Source organism: Phascolarctos cinereus, unplaced genomic scaffold (genome assembly GCF_003287225.1).
Source record: "Phascolarctos cinereus isolate Bilbo 61053 unplaced genomic scaffold, phaCin_HiC Scaffold_726;HRSCAF=1367, whole genome shotgun sequence".
NCBI classification, from domain to species: Eukaryota; Metazoa; Chordata; class Mammalia; order Diprotodontia; family Phascolarctidae; genus Phascolarctos; species Phascolarctos cinereus.
In genome coordinates this window covers 372,551,861-372,572,883 of record NW_027556098.1, presented here as the reverse complement: position 1 = coordinate 372,572,883, position 21,023 = coordinate 372,551,861, and the positions used below count along the sequence as shown (strand labels likewise).

General features: G+C 44.1%; 1 long non-coding RNA gene across 5 annotated transcripts; it reads right to left on the bottom strand.

Annotated features, from left to right (window-relative positions):
• Positions 1-4,863: 4,863 nt before the first annotated feature.
• On the bottom strand, positions 4,864-19,852 carry LOC110206145 (uncharacterized). Of its 5 annotated transcripts, none has more exons than XR_002323813.2 (4): positions 19,603-19,851; positions 18,740-18,816; positions 15,212-15,409; positions 4,864-6,598 (listed from the first exon to the last, which is right to left on the bottom strand). It is a non-coding gene; the product is annotated as an uncharacterized LOC110206145 (long non-coding RNA). The 5 variants fall into 5 exon arrangements; XR_002323811.2 differs by having other exon boundaries at positions 4,864-5,599; positions 19,603-19,834; XR_002323812.2 differs by lacking the exon at positions 4,864-6,598 and adding an exon at positions 6,606-12,185 and having other exon boundaries at positions 19,603-19,852.
• Between the last annotated feature and the right edge of the window lie 1,171 nt (positions 19,853-21,023).

Genomic DNA, 21,023 nt, shown 5'->3' with positions numbered 1-21,023 from the left:
GGAGAAATTTATAAGAAATAGTGGAAAGAGTGAGTTTATAGCAAGGGACAGTAGTGTGTAAACAAGGAGACCTAGACTATCAGAGCTGGAAAGGATCTTAGAACAGAGAATGTTAGAACGGGAAGATAAAATATCAGGACTTGGAGGGCCTTCTGGCCCAACCCCCTAGTCTTTCCGATAAGGTAATTTATAGATTAGGTAACGACTGCCGAGCCGTATTGGAGAGAGGTCTGCCTCTGGAGTCCGAGGACCTCGCCTTGCTATCTCTGGGTGACCTTGGGCTAATCTGGTAATCTCAGTGGGCCTCGCCTTCCTCCTTTGTAAAATGAAAGGGGTGGGGGAGGGAACCTACGTGATCTCTAAGGTCCCTAACAGCTCTAATTTCTATGAATGAGGTCTGGAGAAGAGACTTGTCCAAGGTCGGTACTGCCAGTGGGGAGGTCCGATAGCAGCTAGGGGGTGAGGGGTGAGGAAACCGGCCAGTCCTGGCCACCCAAAGCAGTGACTGAACTGTCAGGAGCCCTCCATAGCGGCTGGGATCTGAGATGAGGGCGACCGCGTGTCCCTGCCCCCATCTCTTTCCTCGAAACTTTGTGGGACTGGAAGGTTGAATGTACAGTGTTTTGGCTTCTTCCCAACCCCCCTCCCTTCTCTCCTCTTCTTCGCTTCCTTTTTCCCTGGTCTCCTCCTTCGTCTTTTTCTCTCTCCATCCTGTACTCTAGACCTTGGCCCCAACCTGGGAGAGGGAAACAGGGGCTAGCTTGCTCAGAAGAGAGTTGGAGACGTTACGTACGTGAAAGCACATTTCTGGATCAGCTGTACGTGGAATTCATGTTTCCCAGGGCCCCCATATCCGCTGATAATAGCGAGTTGGCTGTCTGTGGAGCACCAACAATCTCAGTATTCTCCCTCCCCCTGCTCCTTCCTGTCTACCCTTCCTCCTTTCAGGTTTAAAAGCTATCTCCTCAAGTGAGAACAAAGGTCTCAAGTCCTTCTCCTTCCCCAGAACGGCCCTAGCACCTTGGAGAGCCCTAGATTTCCACATGTGAAGCCATTTCTCGAACCAGGGCGCCTTCTCCCCACACACTCCCCACCCTCTCCCCTTCACCATCTCTGGCCACCAGCCCTGTTCTTGAGAAGCCCGACTCCCTTTGTCCTTCCCCAACTGAAGTGTCTCATTTCCCACCACCTTCATCTCCTTCCCGCCTGGAGGATGGAAAGCCCCGCCTTTGGCTTGGTCTTTTCTCTAAAGATTTTCTCACTAAATACTGCTCTTTGAAAGCGGAGGCTGTTTTTTATTTTATCTTTTAATTCAATTCCGTTTGATTACAGCTAGGTGGAAGAGGTTGGTAGAACCATCCTCCCTGTAAATCGGGCCTCTGATGTCCCCTGGCCGTGTGACCTTGAGCAAGTCAATGTTCTAGGCCACTCATCCAGACTAAATGGCAGAAAGCAGAGTGATCTGCACTTGTACTGGTCAGAGACTCCTCAATACAACAAAATCACCTCGCCTGCCACTCACAAAATGCCCAACAAACTGAAACCTCCGGCTACTGCCTAGCAGTGGAGGCATAAAGAGGATTTTTAAAAATGAAAAACATTTTTTCAATGAACAAAAACCAATTTTCTCTTTCTCATCTCCCCCAACATTGAAAAGGAAAAATGAAAAAAAGTAACAATTTTTTTTTTGTTTTCATTTCTGTTTTTAAAGTATTCAAAGCTGAAAAGGAAAGCTACTGTCCTAAAGAAGGTTTTGTTCTACTGGCTAGTAGTAGAACCCCCCCCCCCCCAATAATTTCATAGGGGGAAGTACTGACAAGTGGGGAAATCTGGAAAGACCTGTGGGAGAAAGGGGCAGGTGAGCTAAGTCAGTCAATAAGCATTTATTAAGCACCTTTTGTGTGCCTTCTGCCAAGTACTTGAAGAGGGGATTCCATGAAGGGGAGGTAAAAAGAGAGAGTCCCTTGGGTGAACAGCTTGTGCAAAGCTATGGAGGTGAGAGATAAAATGTTGAGTTAAAGAAAGGGTAAGTAAGATAATTGGCTGGAACATAACTGTGCATGAAGGGAGAAATGTGAAATTGGCCTGGAAAAGTAGGCTTTAGTCAGATTAGGGATGGGGGAAGGGGGAATAGTGGAACTTTATTTTTCTTTCCTTTTTTTTTAATAAATTTTTATTCATTTTAAACTTAAATACAAAATGAGAAAAGAAAAAAAAGGACATTTCCATGTACACAGCAGAACATGAGAGGATCCAATATAAAATGATAATTTCCATTTCAAGAATACATATTAAATATATGTATATATATTAAATACTATGTAATATATATTATATAATAAATTCTACACATTGTTTTCAAAACTATCCAGTTTTTCTTTGCTTCCTTCTAGTTTTTCTTTTGTTCTCTGCTGTGCACTATGGTGGAACTTTCAATACCAAACAGAGCAGTTTGTATCTTGTCTTAGAGGTCATAGGAAAGAGGGGCTTCAGGATTGACCTAAAACTGGAGGGGGGTGGGGCAGGTGGCTGGAACTGAAATAGAGGGTGGGCACTGCTAAGTATTGGCTGAGGCGTCTGACTTTTCTGAGGGATGGACCACTGGTATGTGTGAAGGTGAGCAACTTATAACCTAGGACTCACTCATTCTACACTGAAAGGAACCTTATTTACTGCTCCCCAGAGCCTACCCCTGACTCAAGCTCTAGCCCAAATGCTGCCTTCTTCAAGAAGTTTTCTATGATTCCTTTAGTCCAACAGATCTCAAACTTTTTGGTCTAAGGATTCCTTTACATTTTTTTTGGAGGCAATTGGGGTTAAGTGACTTGCCCAGGGTCACACAGCTAGTATGTGTCCAAAGCAGGATTTGAACTCAGATTAGGCCCTCCTCTGACTCCAAGGCTGGTACTCTATCCACTGTACCAGCGAGCTGATACACTCTTAAAAACTGAGGATGCCTCCCACATGTACAAAAATATTTATAGCAGCTATTTTTGTGGTGGCAAAAAAATTGGAAATTCTGGGGGATGCCCATCAATTGGGGAATGTTTGAGCAAGTTGTGGTATATGAATGCAATGGGACACTATCATGCTATAAGAGATGATGAGCAGGCAGACTTCAGAAAAACCTGGAAAGACTTTTATAGGAACTGATGCTGAGTGAAATGAGGAGAACCAGGAGAACATTGTACATAGTGACAGCCACATTGTGCAATGGCTGACTTTCCTTCTCCAGCTCATTCTATAGACGAGGAAACTGAGGCAATTGAGGTTAAGTGATTTGCCCAGAGTCACACAGCTAGTAAGTGTCTGAGGCCAGATTTGAACTCAGGAAGATGGGTCTTCCTAACTCCAGACAAGTGCTCTAGCCACTGCACCATCTAGCTGGAGGATGAAATAACAAATCACTCTAGCATCTTTGCCAAGAACACCCTAAAAGGGGTCACAAAGAGTATAAAGATAATTAAACAACAAAATCTACTTCTGCTGCTATATGTTGTTTTAGTTGAAGTACATGAAGAAAAGCAGCCTTGCACAGATACCTAATTGGAAAGGGGAGGAATATTTGTATAGGCAAATGTCTTGATAATATCATGACAAGACTTTTGGCTTCTCAGACTCCCCGAAAGGGTCTCAGAACTCCCCCCCTCTCTTGGAGACCTGCTGCTCCAGTCAGAAGACATCAGTACCCCTAGTTTGTAGCTGTGTGACTGTGGGCATGTCATTTCCTCTCTCTGATCCCCAGTTTCCTCATATGTAAAATGAGAAGTTTGGAGCAGATGACTTTTAAGGTTTCTTCTAACAACAGAGGCCTTTAGGTGGCTAGGTGGGTAGAACTATGGGGCCTGGAGCTGGAAAAACCTGAGTTTAAATCTATTTTCAGATACTTGCTAGCTGTGAGACCCTGGGCAAGTCACTTAACTTCTATTTGCCTCAGTTTCCTATGTAATAACACCTTTTTTATATATAACCTATATAATAACACCTATCTCTCAGGGTTGTTGTGAGGATCAAATGAAACAGTATTGGTAAAGTGCTTAGCAAAGTTCCTGGCTCATAGTAGGTGCTGTAGCAATGCTTATTCTAGATCTATCATCTATTGTTGTTTAGTCGTTTTCATTCATATCCTACTCTTCATGACCTCTTTTGGGATTTTCTTGGTAAAGCTACTGGAGTGGTTTGTTATTTCCTCCTCCAGCTCATTTTACAGATAAGGAAACTGAGGCAAATGGGGTTAAGTGATTTGCCCAGGATCACACAGCTAGCAAGCATCTGAGGCTGGATTTGAGCTCATGAAGATGAGTCTTCCTTATTCCAAGCTCAGTGCTTATCCACTGTGCCACCTAGCTGTCCATAATTGAGATTACAATTACTAAATTGATTATAATTTCTAAATCTACAATTAGATCCTTAGAATTTGTTCAGAAAATCATGGAGTGTTGTTTTAGCTAGAAGGCATCATGGACTCTAAGATTTAGATCAGGGGTTCCCTACCTTCTTCTATCCCTTATGCCCTGACTTTCAGTAAACTCTCTTTTTACCCTTTGTTCAATATGAAAGGAAATAAAATGCAGGTCTAATCATGTCACTGCCCTGCTCAGTAATTTCCGGTAACTCCCCCATTACCTCCAGGATCAAATATAAAATCCTCTGTTTCGCTTTCAAAGCCCTTCCTTTTTTTTCCTTAATAGTATTTTATTTTTTTCCAATTACACGTAAAGATAGTTCTCAACATTCATTTTTGTAAAATTTTGAGTTCCAAATTTTCCTCCCTCCCCCTCTCCCTCCCTCCCTCCCTTCCCTACACCCTCCCCAAGACAGCAAGCCACCTGATAAAGGTTATACATATACAATCATATTAAACATATTTCTACATTAGTCATGTTGTGAAAGAAAAATCAGAACAAAAGGAGAAAACCATGAGAAAGAAAAAAACAAAAATGTGAAAATGGTATGCTTTGATCTGCATTTAGACTCCATAGTTCTTTCTCTGGATGTGGATAGCATTCTCCATGGTGAGTATTCTGGCATTGTCTTGGCTCCTTGTATTGCTGAGAAGAACTAAATCTAGCACCGTCAGTCATCACACAATGTGGCTGTTACTGTGTACAATGTTCTCCTGGTTTTGCTCACTTCACTCAGCTTCAGTCCATACAAGTCTTTCCAGGTTTTTCTGAAATCTGCCTGCTCATCATTTCTTATAGCACAGTAGTATTCCATCACATTCATATATCACAACTTGTTCAGCTGTTCCCCAACTGATGAGCATCCCCTCAATTTCCAATTTTTGCCACCACAAAAAGAGCTGCTACAAATATTTTTGTACATGTGGGTCCTTTTCCCATTTTTATGATCTCTTTGGGATACAGACCTAGCAGTGGTACTGCTAGATCAAAGGGTACGCACAGTTTTATAGCCCTTTGGGAATAGTTCCAAATTGTTCTCCAGAAGGGTTGGATCAGTTCACAACTTCACCAACGATGCATTAGTGTTCCAGTTGTCCCACATCTTCTCCAACATTTATCATTTTCCTTTTCTGTCATATTAGCCAATCTGATAGGTGTGGGGTGGTACCTCAGAGTTGTTTTAATTTGCATTTCTGTAATCAATATTGATTCAGAGCATTTTTTTTTTCATGTGACTATAGATAACTCAAAGCCCTTTCTAGCCTGGCCCTTCTTAACATCCCAGCCTTCTTGCCCCTTATCCCCAACACATATTTTATGATCTAGTGACACTGGGCTCCTTGTGATTCCTCAAACAAGGCACTTAACCTCTCTATGCATTTCCCCCGGCTGTCCATGTTTGGAATTTTCTTCCTCTTCATCTGCATCTCCTATTTTTTTTCAACTTCCTTCAAGTCTCAGCTAACATCCTACTTTCTGGAAGAAGCCTTCCCCATCCTCAATCTGGTTATATCTTGTTTGTACATCATTGTTTGCATGTTCTTTCCTCCATTCCAATGTGAGGTCCTTGAGAACTTTTTTTTGGGTTTCTTTTTGTAGCCCTGGTGCTTAGCACAGTGACTAGCACACAGTAGGTGTTTAATAAATGCTTGTTGGGGCAGCTAGGTGGCACAGTGGATAGAGCACCTGCCCTGGAGTCAGGAGGACCTGAGTTCAAATCTGGCCTTAGACACATAATACTTACTAGCTGCGTGACTCTGGGCAAGTCACTTAACCCCAACTGCCTCAAGCAAAAAAATACAAAACAAACAAAAAAATAAATAAATGCTTATTGATTTGACTTCTAACGTTCCTTTACCATGCACATGCACTTAAGAATCTCAATAAAGAGTTTCATTTTTCATAAAGAAGACTTTATTGGATACATAAAAATATTTTTGGTGTCATAAAGTTGTTTTTTGTTATTGTTTTAGTTGTGTCCAATTCTTCATGACCGCATTTAGGGTTTTTTCTTGGCAAAGATACTAGAGTGGTTTGTTATTTCCTTCTCCAGCTCATTTTACAGATGAAGAAACTGAGGCAAAAAGTGACTTGCCCAGGGTCACACAGCTAGCAAGTGTCTGAGGCTGGATTTGAATTCATGAAGAGGAGTCTTCCTGACTTCAGGCCCAGCACTCTATCTACTGTGCCACCTAGCCATAAAATTGTTATATGTTTATATATTAGAACACAGTCAAATAAATTCATGTTACTCTTTTTCATGTCAATCCACAGTTACCCTCTTTGTAGGTCAACTTTCCAATTGTTTCTTGCTTTGGATTTGAATAACAAAAAAACTGAGAATCTTGATTCATAGAGAGAAGTTGTAAGAAGTGTAATCAAAGCCTCAGTGAATTAAAATGAGACATGTTTCACCAATGGTACACTGAACATTGTAGCTGCATTTAATGGAAATGACTTTGGAGTTTCTTGATTTCATGAAGATCAATTATGGCATCTTTCCCTGGGTCATTGTTGCTGATTTTTTCCAGCTCATTACGGAAAGAATTTCATAGCCAGACTTCATTCATTTGGTCAGTTGGAATAAATTCATTTGTCTCATTCACCCATTTTAGACATCCTCCCCACCCTCTTCTGTCTCTTCCTCCTCCTCCTCCTCCTCTTCCTCCTTTTCCTCCTCCTCCATCTTTGTCTCCTCCTTCTCTTTTTCTTCTTCTCCTTCTCCTCTTCCTCCTTTCTGCTTCCTCCCTCCTCCTCGTCTTCCTCCTTCTTTTTCTTCTCTCTCTCTTTCTCTGTCTCCAATCCAAAAATATTTTCACTAACATTACAGCTTTTGGAATATTTCATCATTACAATGTAATGATTTACTTAATATCTTCTATACCCCCTCGACAAACTTCTCAGACCTAGAGTTTGGAAGGACTTTAGAGATTATCTAGTCCAACTCCCTCACTGAAAAGATGAAGAGATTTAAAGCCCAGAGAGGGCAAGTGATAGAGGATCTCAGGCTCATAGATCCAGAGCTAGGCAGGACCTCAGGGGTCATCCTGGCCTGACTCTCATATTACAGGCAAGGAAACTGAGGTCCCGAAAAGTGACTAGCCCAAGATCATACAGGAGGAGGGATTGGAACCTATGTCTTCTGATTTCAGAGCCACTGCTATTTCCAATGTACCACCCTTGTGCAGTGTGAGTCGCTGCTGTCTGTCCTTTGTTCTGGAAGAGGACCATGACATCAGGGAAGTGATGCCTTGATATGCAAGTGAATTGGATTGAAGTGAGGGAGGGCAGTGCAAGGTCACCAGCCTCATTCTCTCCTCCAGAGCTAACTGGGTCCTGTGGCCAGACTAGGTTCAGGACAACTGGAGATGGCCCAGGATGCAGTGGGGGACCTTGGCCTTTTCAAGCTAAGGTCTTTAACAGGTGTCAGTTTCACGGAGGTAGCGCCCATTCAGTGATTTGGCTAGGTAAGAAATGAGTCAAAGAATGGCCTCTTTAAAAAAAAATAGATCTGGGATTTGAATTGTCTTCAGAAGATTCTGAAGATCACCTGGCAGGATGAGGTACCAGACACTGAGGTCCTTTCTCCAACTAACCTGCTAAGCATTCAAACTCTACTTCAAAGACTGCAACTTTGATGGGCTGGCCACATTGTTTGAATATGAAACGTACACTTGCCAAAAAGACTATTTTATGGAGAACACACACAGGCAAGTGACCACATGGTGGTCAGAAAAATCGATACAAGAATATTCTCAAGGTCTCTCAAGAACTTTAGAATTGATTGTGTGACATGGAGACACTGGCACAGCACCACCCATGGCGTGCCCTCATCAGAGACGGTGCTCTATGGGTAAAGCAGAATTGAAGTAGCTCAAAAGAAATGGGAGGTATGCAGATTTAGAGAATCCACCCCAAATGTGCACATGGACTATTTGTGCCCGACCTGTGGTGGAGCATTCAGAGCTCGTGTTGGTCTGATCAGCCACAGTCGGAAGCACTGTAACTTGACTCTAGCATAGTGATGTAATTTTGCTTCTCTTCAAGAATGAAGGCTAACAACCACCAACCAACCTGATCTGGGAGGGGAAGACCCTTGGGGTTTCTGGCCAAAACAGAAACAATTATCATTTGCATTCATTCTGAGCCAAGTGAGGCCCAAACAATGACCAAGTAGGACTTGGTCTGGGACCAGAGTGATTTGAGGTTAAGGCTGGTTTTTAAGAGAAAAAGATGGAAGGGAGGAAGGGAAGAAGGAGGGAGGGAGGGGAAAGAGGAGAGGACGGGAAAGAGGAAGGGAGAGGGAGGGGAGAAGGGAAGGAAGGAAGGAAGTCAGTTAGTCATATATTAAGTACTTACTATGTGGAATACAAGGAGCTAGTACCTGCCTGCAAGAGGCTTCCAATCTGATGGGGCAGCCTGCACAACAGAGATTACAAATGGTGGCTAGGGAAGGGAATTGATGTTGAGTAGAACAATAGAGCAGTTCCTGGGTCAGCCATTTCCAGAGGCAGTGGTAGTGGTAGTTTGATTTCAGTTCTCAAAAGCTTAGTGGTAGCTAGTCAAACCCGCAGGGTGGCCTAGCAGAAATTGGCTAGGATGGTCCATCAGACACAAAGCCCACGGTGGCTTAGCCTCTCCCAAGCTGGTCTCTGGAGGGGCTGGCTCGCAGACTGGAGTGGTAGCAGGCAGACTATAACTCAGGTCTCCTGACTTAGAGTCCACTGGACCAGGTTTGTTCCTCTCCTGTGAATTTGCCATGGTCTATTTTGTGTTTGTCCTTTATAGTGGAAACAGCCCTGGACTGGAAGTCAGGAGGCTTGCATTTGAGTCTCAGTTCTTCTTCCTTTTTTAGCCGTGGGTCATTGGGCAAGTCACTTGACGTCACTGAGTGCCATGTTTCTGATTTGTGTGTTAACGTAGGAATAATCAGTAATTATATCTGTAAAATAATTTCTAGCTATGTAGGGGAATTTCAGGTTTGGGAGCCCAGTTTACCTAGGCAGCTCAGCAGATTGAGGCAGATTAGAACCTGTTTTAGTCCTTCCTAGTCAGTAGGCTCTAGGAAGTGCCTGAGGCATTCTGACTCTGCCACTTACTACCCATAAGGCCTGGTAACCCCTCTGAGCTTCAGTTTTCTCAACTACAAAATGGGGGGAGGGGGTTTGGACTAGATGGCCCTGAGGTCCCTTGCAGCTCCAAATCTCTCGTGCTGTGACTTTCAAGGTCCTTTCCGTTGCTAACTCTGTGATCCCATAACAGGGACATGTTGGTTTAGTGATTTGCCCAGAATGACGCAGCTACTACACAGTGGGATTTGAACCCAGTTCTTCTGCCCCACTGTTACTATATCACGCTGCCTCTGGAGCCTCAGAGGGATGATAAAGTGGAAAATGGAGATAACAATGTTTGCCCGACCTATTTCAAATGAGGGGGCCCTGTTAACGGAATGACCAACAAAGCAGATATTGAAATGTTGGCTATAATAGTGTTAGAGCTAGATTGGGGCCAGGGACCCTGTCTTACTTACTGTCAGAGAACAGAACCCTGCTCCTACAAGGTGTTCAGGCAGGTTTGGAGACTCTTGGTCATAAAACAGTCTTAGAGGTAGATGAAAACCAAAAGATTCATCTTCCTTTTTTCTCTTTCCTCACTTCCATTTGGGCAGGGAAGAGCAATTAGCAAACTCCTGAATCTGTGAATCATACTTGTGTTTACTCTCCTGTTTCCAAAGCTAATGGTTTCATTATTTGTCTGAATCTCCAGTGTCAGCACCTCTTCAGAAATGGAGGTGGGGGTGGCAGTGAGGAGGGGAGACTGAGCAAAGTGTGTGAGTGCAGAGTGGAATCATTAATGATCATTAACTTCAGGAAGCTTTTGATTTCCTCAACTAATGACAGCAGGGGAATAGTGGTCCAAAGTCTGAATAATCAAAACATTCTGTGGGCTTTGGGATGCAACATTTGACCGTTTCCCCTCCTAATTCTGATTCTAATTGATATTGAATGAATTTCCACAGCCAGCTCATTGAAGAGAGGGAGACTCAGTGAAAAGAATACCTAATCTGGAGTGGAAAGAATTGTGATTGCATCCTAGCTAGCATGTGATTTTCAGCAAGTCACTTCAACTCAGTCAACAAACCTCTGTTAAGCACCTACTATGTGCTAGGCAGTGTGTTAAGCCCCAGGGATACAAAGAACCATAAGTGATCGTCCCAGCTCTCAAGGAATTCACAGTCTGATGAGGAATACAACATGCAAACTGATGTAAAAATAAGATAAAACAGGATAAATTGGAGACAAGCAAGAGAGAGAAGGCACTAGCATTAAAGCAGACCAGGAACAGCCAGGTGGTGCAGTGTGTAGAGTGCCCAGCCTGGTGTCAGGAAGACCTGAGTTCAAATCCAGTCTCAAGTCACTTGCTAGCTATGATCCTGGGCAAGTCACTTAACCCTGCTTGCCTCAGTTATCCCATCTGTAAAATGAGCTAGAGAAAGAAATGGCAAGCCATTCCAGTGTTTCTGCCAAGAAAATTCAAAGGCAATCACAAAGAGTGGGACAGACTGAAATAATTGAACCACAACAAAAGACAGGCTTCAGGCTAAAGGTGAGATTTTAGCTGGGACTTGAAGGAAGTCAGGAAAGCCAGGAGGCAGAGATGAGGGAAAGAGCTCCAGGCATAGGGAAAAGCAAGTGAAAATGCCTAGAGTACGGAGATAGGAGTATGCAGTGGGAAGAAGAGCATGGGAGCCATGGTCATTGGATGGCAGAGTATGAGGAGGTAGTGGGGGGAGGAGAGAGTTAACGTATGAGGAATGAGACTGGAAAGACAAGAAGAAGCCAGTTTATAAAAGACTTTAAAAGCCAGATGGAGGAATTTATACTTGATCTTGGAGTTCAGAGAAAGTTAGGAAGAGGGGAGGATTTGGTGGGAAAGATCATGAGTTCATGTCCATGTTGAGTATGAGATGTCCATGAGATAGCTCGTTTGGTAAGTCTCTGTTTTCGCATCTCTAAAATGAGGTTGGACTAGATGCTGTCCAAGGTATCTTACAGCTCCATGTCTAATTAGGTTCAGCTGTATCAGGATTAGAGAGGGAGCCTTCTTCCCAGCACTGGCTTTGGAGGCAGAAGCTCTAGTTTCAAGCCCCAGTTCAATTATGTGACCTGCAGCAAGGTACCTTTCTGGGTCTTAGTCTTCTCATCTGTCTAATGGGGATAATACTTCTTGCATCCACCATCTACCTTCTGATGATAAGGTTGATGCACACATTGCCAAAGCTAACTCAGCGTTTGGGAGTCTTGGAAAGAATGTGTGGGAGAGAAGAGGTACTAGGCTGCCTTCCACACTGAAGGTCTATGGAGTCCTTGTGCTGACCTCATTGTTATATGCTTGTGAAACCTGGACAGATTACCAGTACCATGTCAGTAAACTGAATCACTTCCATTTGAATTGTCTTAGGAAGATTCTGATAGGCAAGATAAGGTATTTGGACACTGAGTCCTTTCTGAAGCTGAACTGTCAGGCATTCAGACTCTACTGCACAGTGCAACTCCCTTAGGTTGGCCATGTTGTTTGAACGCCAAATATACATTTGCCTAAAAGACTATTTTACGGGGAACTCACCCAAAGCAAGCGCTCACAGGGAGGGCAGAAGAAGCCATATAAGGACACTCTCAAGGTCTCACTGAAGAGCTTTAGAATCCTTCATAAGATATGGGAGACTCTGGCACAGGACTGCCCAGAATGGTGTGCCCGCATCAAAGAAGGTGATATGCTCTGTTAGCAAAGCAGAATTGCAGAAGCTCAAAAGAAATGTGAGATGCACAAATTTAGAGCCATCTCCCTCTTGAATGGTCATATAGACTATTTGTGCCCAACCTGTGGTAGAGCTTTCCAAGCTCATGTCAGTCTGATCAGCTACAACCCCACACATTATACGTTGACCCCAGTGTAGTGGTGTTATTTTGGTCCTCTTGAAGAACAAAGGACAAACAGCTTTCTCAGGGCTGCGATGCTCGCATGAGATGATGTGTGTAAAGGACTTATGCTTTTAGGATTTTGGACCTTGAGTCAGAAGCCACCTTGGAAGCCATCTGGTCTAACTTCCTTGTCTTAAGGTTATACATATACTCTTAGAATTCTCCTGATTTTCATCATCTGAGTTACAGTCCCAGCTGATGCTGGCAATGTGACTTTGAGCAAGTTACAAAAGCTTTTTTTCTTGAACCTCAGTGTCCACACCTGTAAAATGGGACTAATAATCCTCCCCTTACCTAGGGCTGTTGTGAGGAAAGCATTTTATTGAAAGCTTGTGGACATGAGAGCTGTTATCCAATTCAACAAATGTGTATTGTGCCAAGTTCTGAGCCAGGCTAGATGCTAGAAAGATGAAGTCAAGATCAGAACAGTCTGTACCCTCAAGGAGCTTACATTTTACTGGGGGGAAACAAGTATACACACACACACACACAACACACAAAATACAGACAAAATAATATGGGGGCAGATGGGGCAGCTAGGTGGCACAGTGGATAGAGCACTGGCCCTGAAGCCAGGAGGACCTGAGTTCAAATCCGGCCTCAGACCAAATACTTGACACTTACTAGCTGTGTGACCATGGGCACGTCACTTAACCCCAGTTGCCTAAAAAAATAATAATAATAATGTGGGGGTGGGAAAAGACGACTAATATTTGGGGTGACCAGGAATAGCCTGGTATAGGAGATGGTACCTGAGTTGTAATTTGAAAAAAGCCAAGGATTCTGTGGGGGCAGCTGGGTGGTCCAGTGAATAGAGTGCCAGGCCTGGAGTCAGGAAGACTTCTCTTCTTGAGTTCAAATCTGGCCTCAGATACTTACTAGCTGTGTGACCCTGGGTAAGTCATTTACTTATCCCTGTTTGCTTCAGTTTCCTTGTCTGTAAAATGAGCTGGAGAAGGAAATGGCAAACCACTCCAGTTTTTGCCAAGAAAAATCAAAGTGGGGTCATGAAGAGTTGGACACAACTGAAACAACTGAACAACAACATCAGGGATTCTGTGAGTTGGAGGTAAAGAGGTATAGCATTCCAGGCATGAGGAACAGCCTGTGCAAAGACAAGGAGGTGGGAAATGAAACACAGAGTAATGGGAACAGCTGGATGGTTGTCTTGAAGGTAGCTGTTGTACTTGGAGTCAGGAAGACTCCAGTTCAAATCCTGCCTTAGACACTTGACTACCTCTGTGACTATGGGCAAATAATGTAACCACTTTGTGCCTCAGTTTCCACACCTGTAAAATGAGAAGACGGGGAAACTCAGTGAATTCTATGGTCCCCTCCAGCTTTAAATCCATGGTCCTGTGAAGGAGGCCAATTTGTCTGGAGCATAGAGTGCTTAAGGGATCAATGGGGAGTTTCTTTGCTCCCATCAATAACCCTTCCTTCCTCCCTTCTTTCCTTCTTCTCCTTCTTTCCTTTCTCTTTCTTTCTTTTTGTTCTTTCTCTCCTCCTTCCTTCTTTCTTTCCCTCTCTCCCTTCTTTCCTCTTTCTTTCTCCCTTCTTTCTTTCCTTCTTTCTCTTTCTTCCTTCCTTCCTTCCTTTCTTTCTTTCTTTCTTTCTTTCTTTCTTTCTTTCTTTCTTTCTCTCTCTCTCTCTCTCTCTCTCTCTCTCTCTCTCTCTCTCTCTCTCTCTCTCTCTCTCTCTCTTTCTCCCTTTCTCTCTCTCTCTCTCTCTTTCTCCCTTCCTTCCTCTTCCTTTCCCTCTTGCCCTTCTTTCCTCTTTCTTTCTCCCTTCTTTCCTCTTTCTTTCTCCCTTCTTTCTTCTTTCTTTCTTTCTTTCTTTCTTTCTTTCTTTCTTTCTTTCTTTCTTTCTTTCTTTCTTTCTTCCTTCTTTCTTTTTTCTCTCTCTTTCTTCTCTCTTCTCTCTCTTCTCTCTCTCTCTCTCTCTCTCTCTCTCTCTCTCTCTCTCTTTCTCTCTTTCTCCCTTCCCTTCCTTCCCTTCCTTCCTTTCTTTCTCTCCCTTCCCTTCCTTCCCTTCCTTTCCTTTTCTTTCTTTCCTTTCTTTCTCATACTTCAGTTTTGACTTTCCTTAGGGAGCCCTGGGAAAATCTTCTGGAGGAAGAGGAGAGGGTGAGGAGAGATCTTGAAGAGGGGAGGAGAGAGAAGGGAACAAGCATTTATTAAGCACCTACTAAGTGCCAGGTACTATGCTAAGTGCTTTACAAACACTATCTCATTTGATTTCATCATGGGGAGAATGTACCCATTGTGGCCAAGGGCTATGGACTGGTGCCTTCAGAGCTGGGGACCCCCAGAATGGGTGATGACTTCAGAGCCTCCTCCAGCAGCCAGGACAACAATGACAACCAGCTGTAACTCACCTCCCCATCTTGGGTCAGGGAGGGACGGAGCATGTGTGTGAAGTGGATTCTCACTGAGCAAGGTGAATATTCTGTCCTTTCGAGGCTCAGCTCAGGAACACATTTCCTTTTCCTTTCCACCTTTCCCCTTTTCCAGGAGCAGTCTGCTCTTTACCCCTCACATTTATATCCCTGATTGACAATCCCTTGAAGGAACGGATAGTTCCATCTTTCTCTTTATATTCCTAGCACAATGTATTATTTTATGTAGTAGGTGCTTAATCATTGTTATGGAATTGAATTGAATTCTCTGTTCTAAATGTATCTTCAATCTGTCCCCCTGAAAGCTCTACTCAGATTCCAGCTATATTCAGATACTGACTTTGGGTCAGTACCCATTCAAAACTACAGCCCATGGGCCTCCATAAGATGTTCCACTTGAATGGATTAGGCCAGATGACACCTACCTGCTTTCAAAATGGAAGCACTGGACGAAATAGGATGACGATGGAATACGGCCAATCTGGGAAAGTCAGTCCCAGTGACTGAGGCACTTCCTATAGAGCTACGCATACACGTTGGCCTCTTCCAATTGGCTGCATGACCTTCTGGCCCCTTGTGAAAGGCCTTGGGTGGTCTAGGGCTCCTCGTTGAACCTTTCCTGTCTGGGAGGTGGGGAGAGTTGTGTTTAAGATGAGTGGCAACTGAGTCAGGAAAAGCTGCTCCTTCCAGTTGGCTGCAAGAGCTAGAGAAAAGTTCTGCCTCAAGCCAATTAAGCAGAGCCAAGAAAATAATATATGCAGTAACTACAACAACGCAAATGGAAAAAACAACCACACACCACAAATCAAAAGTGGATTGACAAAATTATGAAGAGCAAGTCCAACCTACTACTTTGTGGAGATGGAGGTCCAAAGGTGTGACACACTGCACATGTTTTCAGACTTTTCCAATGTATTGATCAATTGTGCTGATATTTTTCCCCTCTAAAAAAATATTATTTGTCATATGGGATTGCTCTCTGGGAAGGGGAAGGGGAGGGATATTTTGGGATAACTGCAGTGATATAAGGAAGGTGCTGAGGCAGCTAGGAGGTGCAGTGGATAGGGAGCCAGGTCTGGAGTCAGGAAGACTTCTCTTCCTGAGTTCAAATCTGGCCTCAGACACTTACTAGCTATGTGACCTGGGCAAGTCGCTTAACCCTGTCTGCCTCAGTTTCCTCATCTGTAAAATGAGCTAGAGAAGGAAATGGCAAACCAATCTGGTATCTTTGTCAAGAAAACCCCAAATGGGGTCATGAAGAGTTGGACACAATAAAATGACTTGAACAACAACAAGAAACAGAATATATCAATACAGAATTATTACAAAACTAAAAGTAATACCTCCCTGTCTTTTGGCCCCTGCCTGGTTTGGGATCCATTTCTTCCTTGGACTCCCAGCAAGGGAGAGAGGATTTCTTTGCCCTCCCTTCCATACTCTCCAACAGCTCTGATTATAAGCAGTGGAAATGAGAACGTGGGTTTGTCTAGGTCAGGGGTATGGAACCTGAGACTGACATCTAGTCCCTCACTCCTTCTTGTATTTTGCGTTTCCTTCTTTGAACCCCAGCCACAAACAGCCATCCTGAGAAATGAAAGTTTCCAGCCCTAGAGGTAACCTCCCAAGTTGAGAGACCGGGAGGGTCCCGAGTCTGTGCCAATTGCCCAGTGGAAGGAGCTTCTTATAACAACACCACTTGGCAGGAGAAGCTTGCCAAGCTCCCAAAGGGAGAGTGTGCATCTGGAGTTTCGAATCAGCCCCTCAAACCCCTCTGTGTAATAGAGGCTAGCATTAGGGGGTCATCTGTAAAGGGCCCGGAGGTGACTGTCTGGACTTTGCTCAGCTCAGGGCTGCGAGAAGGACATCTGCATACCAGTAACTTTCTAACTCCAGAGACAGAGCTAGAAGCAGCAGCTGCTTCCTCCTGATGTGTTAAAAAATTTTGCCTTCAGGTAAAATTTGTAGCAGCCGTTCCTTTACATAAAGATGGTATGGGGGATAAAGGGCTGGGATTGGCATCAAGAAGACTTGATGCAGCCTCAGACACTTCCTAGCTGTATGACCCTGAGTAACCTCTGTCTGCCTCAGTTTCTCCACTAAGGAATAATGGAGATAATAATAGCATCTACTTCCCCGGGCTGCAAGGATCAAATGAGTTGATATTTGTAAAGCACTTAGCATAGCGTCTGGCACACAGTAGGTGCTTAATAAATGCTTGTTCTTTCCCTCCCAACACGATGCCTCTACAGCTCATTTCACAGCTAGCTGTTCTCACGCTCCATTCAAAAAAATCTATCTGGGGACTGCTAGATGACGCAGTAGATAGAGCTCTGGCCTTGAAGTCAGAAGGACCCGAGTTCAAATCCAGCCTCAGACACTTGACACTTACTAGCTGTGTGACCCTGAGCAAGTCACTTAACTCTGATTGCCTCACCAAAAAAGAAAAGAAAACAAAACAAAACAAAAAAAATCTATCCGGAAGGTATGGAATGTATACATATATACTCTGGAAAATTATTTAGAATCAAAAATGCTCTCTCTCTCTCTCTCTCTCTCTCTCTCTCTCTCTCTCTCTCTCACTCCAGCTTAAGCTAAGGAAAAGTGTCTGTTAAGGTTAAATCCCTCTTTCCCACTCTGAAGCCTCACACACCAGAACTTGGACACACTATATTAAATAGGTATGGCCTCAGATACTTACTAGCTGTGTGATCCTGGGCAAGTCGCTTAACCCTGTTTGCCTCAGTTTCCTCATCTATAAAATGAGCCAGAGAAGGAAATGGCAAACCACTCTTGTATCTTTGCTAAGAAAACCCCAAAAGGGCTCAGGAAGGGTTGGACAGCAACAACAGCAACAACACAGTTTAATAAGAGCTTAGAAATACAAATAAACATTTAAAGAAATGGGCTCTGATAATCATTTAAGATCAGTCCAGCCCCAGTGAGGGCCAAAAACCTGAATTAATCTTTTCTTCCTGAGTGAGCTAAGAATGCCCCTTCCTCTGTCAACAGCTGAAGCTGACCAAGAGCATTCTTCTGTTTATGATCACTGCAGCGCCTTAACCCGGACACTACCTTGAATAATGGGCCTTTCCTTATCTTGGTATTTTATGGACATATGCTATGTTGTATAAACACAGATATCCTGGATCTATAATTTATACTTTGACATTCTCCTATATTATTGTATTTACAACCTATTCAATTAAGAAAAATCCTTTCTCATGCTATGGTTAAACATATATGGAGACCATAAATCTGAGTAACACAGACATCCTGAGTCAGAGTTTAAATGTCCTCTTAAAATTGTTTGATTCAGTCAGAGTTAAAGCTCTGGCTCCATGTACATGTTGCTAACTTAAGGGAATAAACAACATAGATTTACTTATCCCCTAGCTTGTTGTCTCTTTAACCAACTTTCAGGTCCACAGCTCCCAATGATTGTAGGCTGCAGTCTTTGGGATGGGGGAGGGATCATCCTTAAGTCCCCTTTCCCCTCCTTGCCTACTGCATCACCCTCCTCACAATCTTGTTAGGGTGATGGGAAGCAATTGGTCAGAAAAGCAAATGGGAAATGTGTAGTGGTTTCCACAGTCTGAGCTTCCAGTAGGAAAGGGGGCTTCTACCCATGGGCATCACATAGGCAACACGCCTGGGACGTGATAATTGGTCGTCTCTGGCCAGGCCTGGTCCCTGCAGTGGCGCCTCCTCACCCTTCTCTGCCTCAGTGTCCCCCACTCATGGCTGCTCCTCAAGAAATCAAGACCCACCATCACTCTGCTCCCTGAGCAAGATGGAGTCCAGCCCCCCATGACCATGGTGCCTGGCCCACCTGCGCTCTCCAACTTTCTGTCCTTCTGCCTTTCTGTGACGCATCTCTGAGCGGAAAGACGGGTTATAGCAAGGAATAATAACAAGGAATTAGATGAAACAGCAAATGTTTTTGGCACTGATACCTGCATAGCCACCTCCCATGCCTCCAAGGGAGACTGTGAGTCAATTCCTCATTCTATGCCCTCTGTGTCTGGAACATCTGGAGAAAGAAGGCAGTCAGTTTAATCACGTACTGCTGGTGTTGGAGGCGATACTGCCTCCTCAGCTCCCCTTCCCTTTCTGGCCCAAGAGAAAAGAGAGTCCAGTTCAGCTCAGGTCCCTTTCTGGCCCAAGAAAGAAGAAGGTCCAGTTCAGCTCAACTGCTCTGGGGGTGAGAATCCAGAAACCTTTGGAGTCTAGGCAGCATGCTAGAGTTTGTCTGGATATGCTATCTTATCTACACAGTCTCATATCTGATCTTTTTTAAAAAATTAAATTTTTTTTTTTTTTGCAATTAACAAAAATTTATGTCCTCTCCTGCCTCTTACTGAAAAAGAAAGAAAAACTCTTTTTTTTTTTTTAAGAAAAACTCTTGTGACAAATATGCATAGTGCAGCCAAACAAATTCCCACATTGGCCACATCCAAAAAAAATATTTGTTTGAGTCTATACCCTGAGCCCATTGTTTGTCTCTCAGGAGGAGGCTAGTATGTTTCATCATGAGTCCTCAGGAATCCTGGTTGGTCATAGCCTCTGTCAGAGTTCTTCAATCTTTCAAAATTGTTTATCTTTACCAAATTATCATCATTGTATAAATTGTTCTCCTGGAGCTGCTCATTTTGCTCTGTGTCCATTCATGCAAGTCTTCCCCAGGTTTCTCTGAAACCATCCCCTTCCTCATTTCTTACAGCACGATAGCGTCCCATCACCTTCTCATGCCATCATTCGGTCTCTTATCCAGGCATCAAGCCACACCCACCACCCAGCTGCCCCATGTCTAACTCACCAGCTTCAGAAAGGTCTCAACAAGCTGTTGTTTCTTGTGGTTTCTCTCTTTTCCCCTCTCACCTGCTTCTGCCACAGACTTTTGGGAGCCTTTCTTTTCAAACCTCCAATGCTGTAGAAACTCCACATCCATCCGTCATATGACATTTTGTGTTCTATTTTTGTCGTTGAGTTATTTCAGTCATGCCCGACTCTTCTTGACCCTATTTGGTGTTTTCTTGGGAGAGGGGCTGGGATATTTTACCATTTCCTTCTCCAGCTTATTTTACAGAAGAGGAAACTAAAGCAAACAGAATGAAGTGACTTGCCCAGGGTCACACAGCTAGTAAGTGTCTGAGGCCAGATTTGAATTCAGGAAGATGACTTCAGGCCCAGTGCTCCATCCACTGTGCCACTTAGCTGCCCCCAAAACTAGCCTCCTCAAATAGAAGAATCCTTAAAATACAAAAGGCAGCTAGGTGGCACAGTGGATAGAGTGCCAGTCCTGGAATCAGGAAGAGTCGTCTCTCTGAAATCCTGACTCTGACACTACCTGTATGACCCTGATTAAGTCCACTTAGCCCTGTTTGCCTCAGTTTCCTCATCTGTAAAATGAGCTGGAGAAGAAAATGGCAAGCCACTCCAGTATCTCTGCCAAGAAAACCCCAAATGGGGTCACGAAGAGTCAGAACACAACTCAATGACAATTGCTTTTTCACCCCAGTGAGACAGACGACTACAATTACTTTTGTTCAGCAGGCAGCTACTGGGTTCAAGGCCCTGGGCTTTGTGCTGGTCAGGAGACAGAAATGAATGTCCAGCCTCTACCCTGAAGGAGCTAGCAGGAAAGAGATAAGACGGTGGTATGCATAGCTGGAACACAAGGCAGGTTTTGATCAAGAACATGTGTTATGAGATCTGGAAGGCAGGGATCGCTTCTAGCCTGAGGGCTCAGGAAAGGCTTCCTGGGAGTCATGGGACACTGGAGTGGGGAGCCCTGATGTATAAGAAATGATAGCAGGAGAGAACATTCCAGGCAGAAAGGAAATGGTGAGCAAAAACATTGACAAATCGGTCCTGCTTAGCTGAAGCAGAGCAGTAGCCCGAAATCAACAGTAAAGGTTGTTTGGGGCCAGACAGGGGAGGGCCTTGAAAGGCAGCCCCAAGAAGTCAGAACTGGATCTTGTGCCTGGGAGGGAGCCACTGAAAATCTTGAGTAGAGGAGCGTCATCATCAGAGCTGTGGAATGGGTAGACTCCCTGGAAGCCTGGGTAAGGATGCATTGGAGAGAGATGCAAGTCTGGGAGACCAGTTAGGAGACTTTTGCATTGCCAGGTGAGAGGGGATGAGGACTTGAACCAGGGCAGGAGGGGATGGGTGTGAGAAACAAATCCCCCCAACCTCATTTGCAGGGAGAGGAGGGATCCAAAGAGGGACGGACCT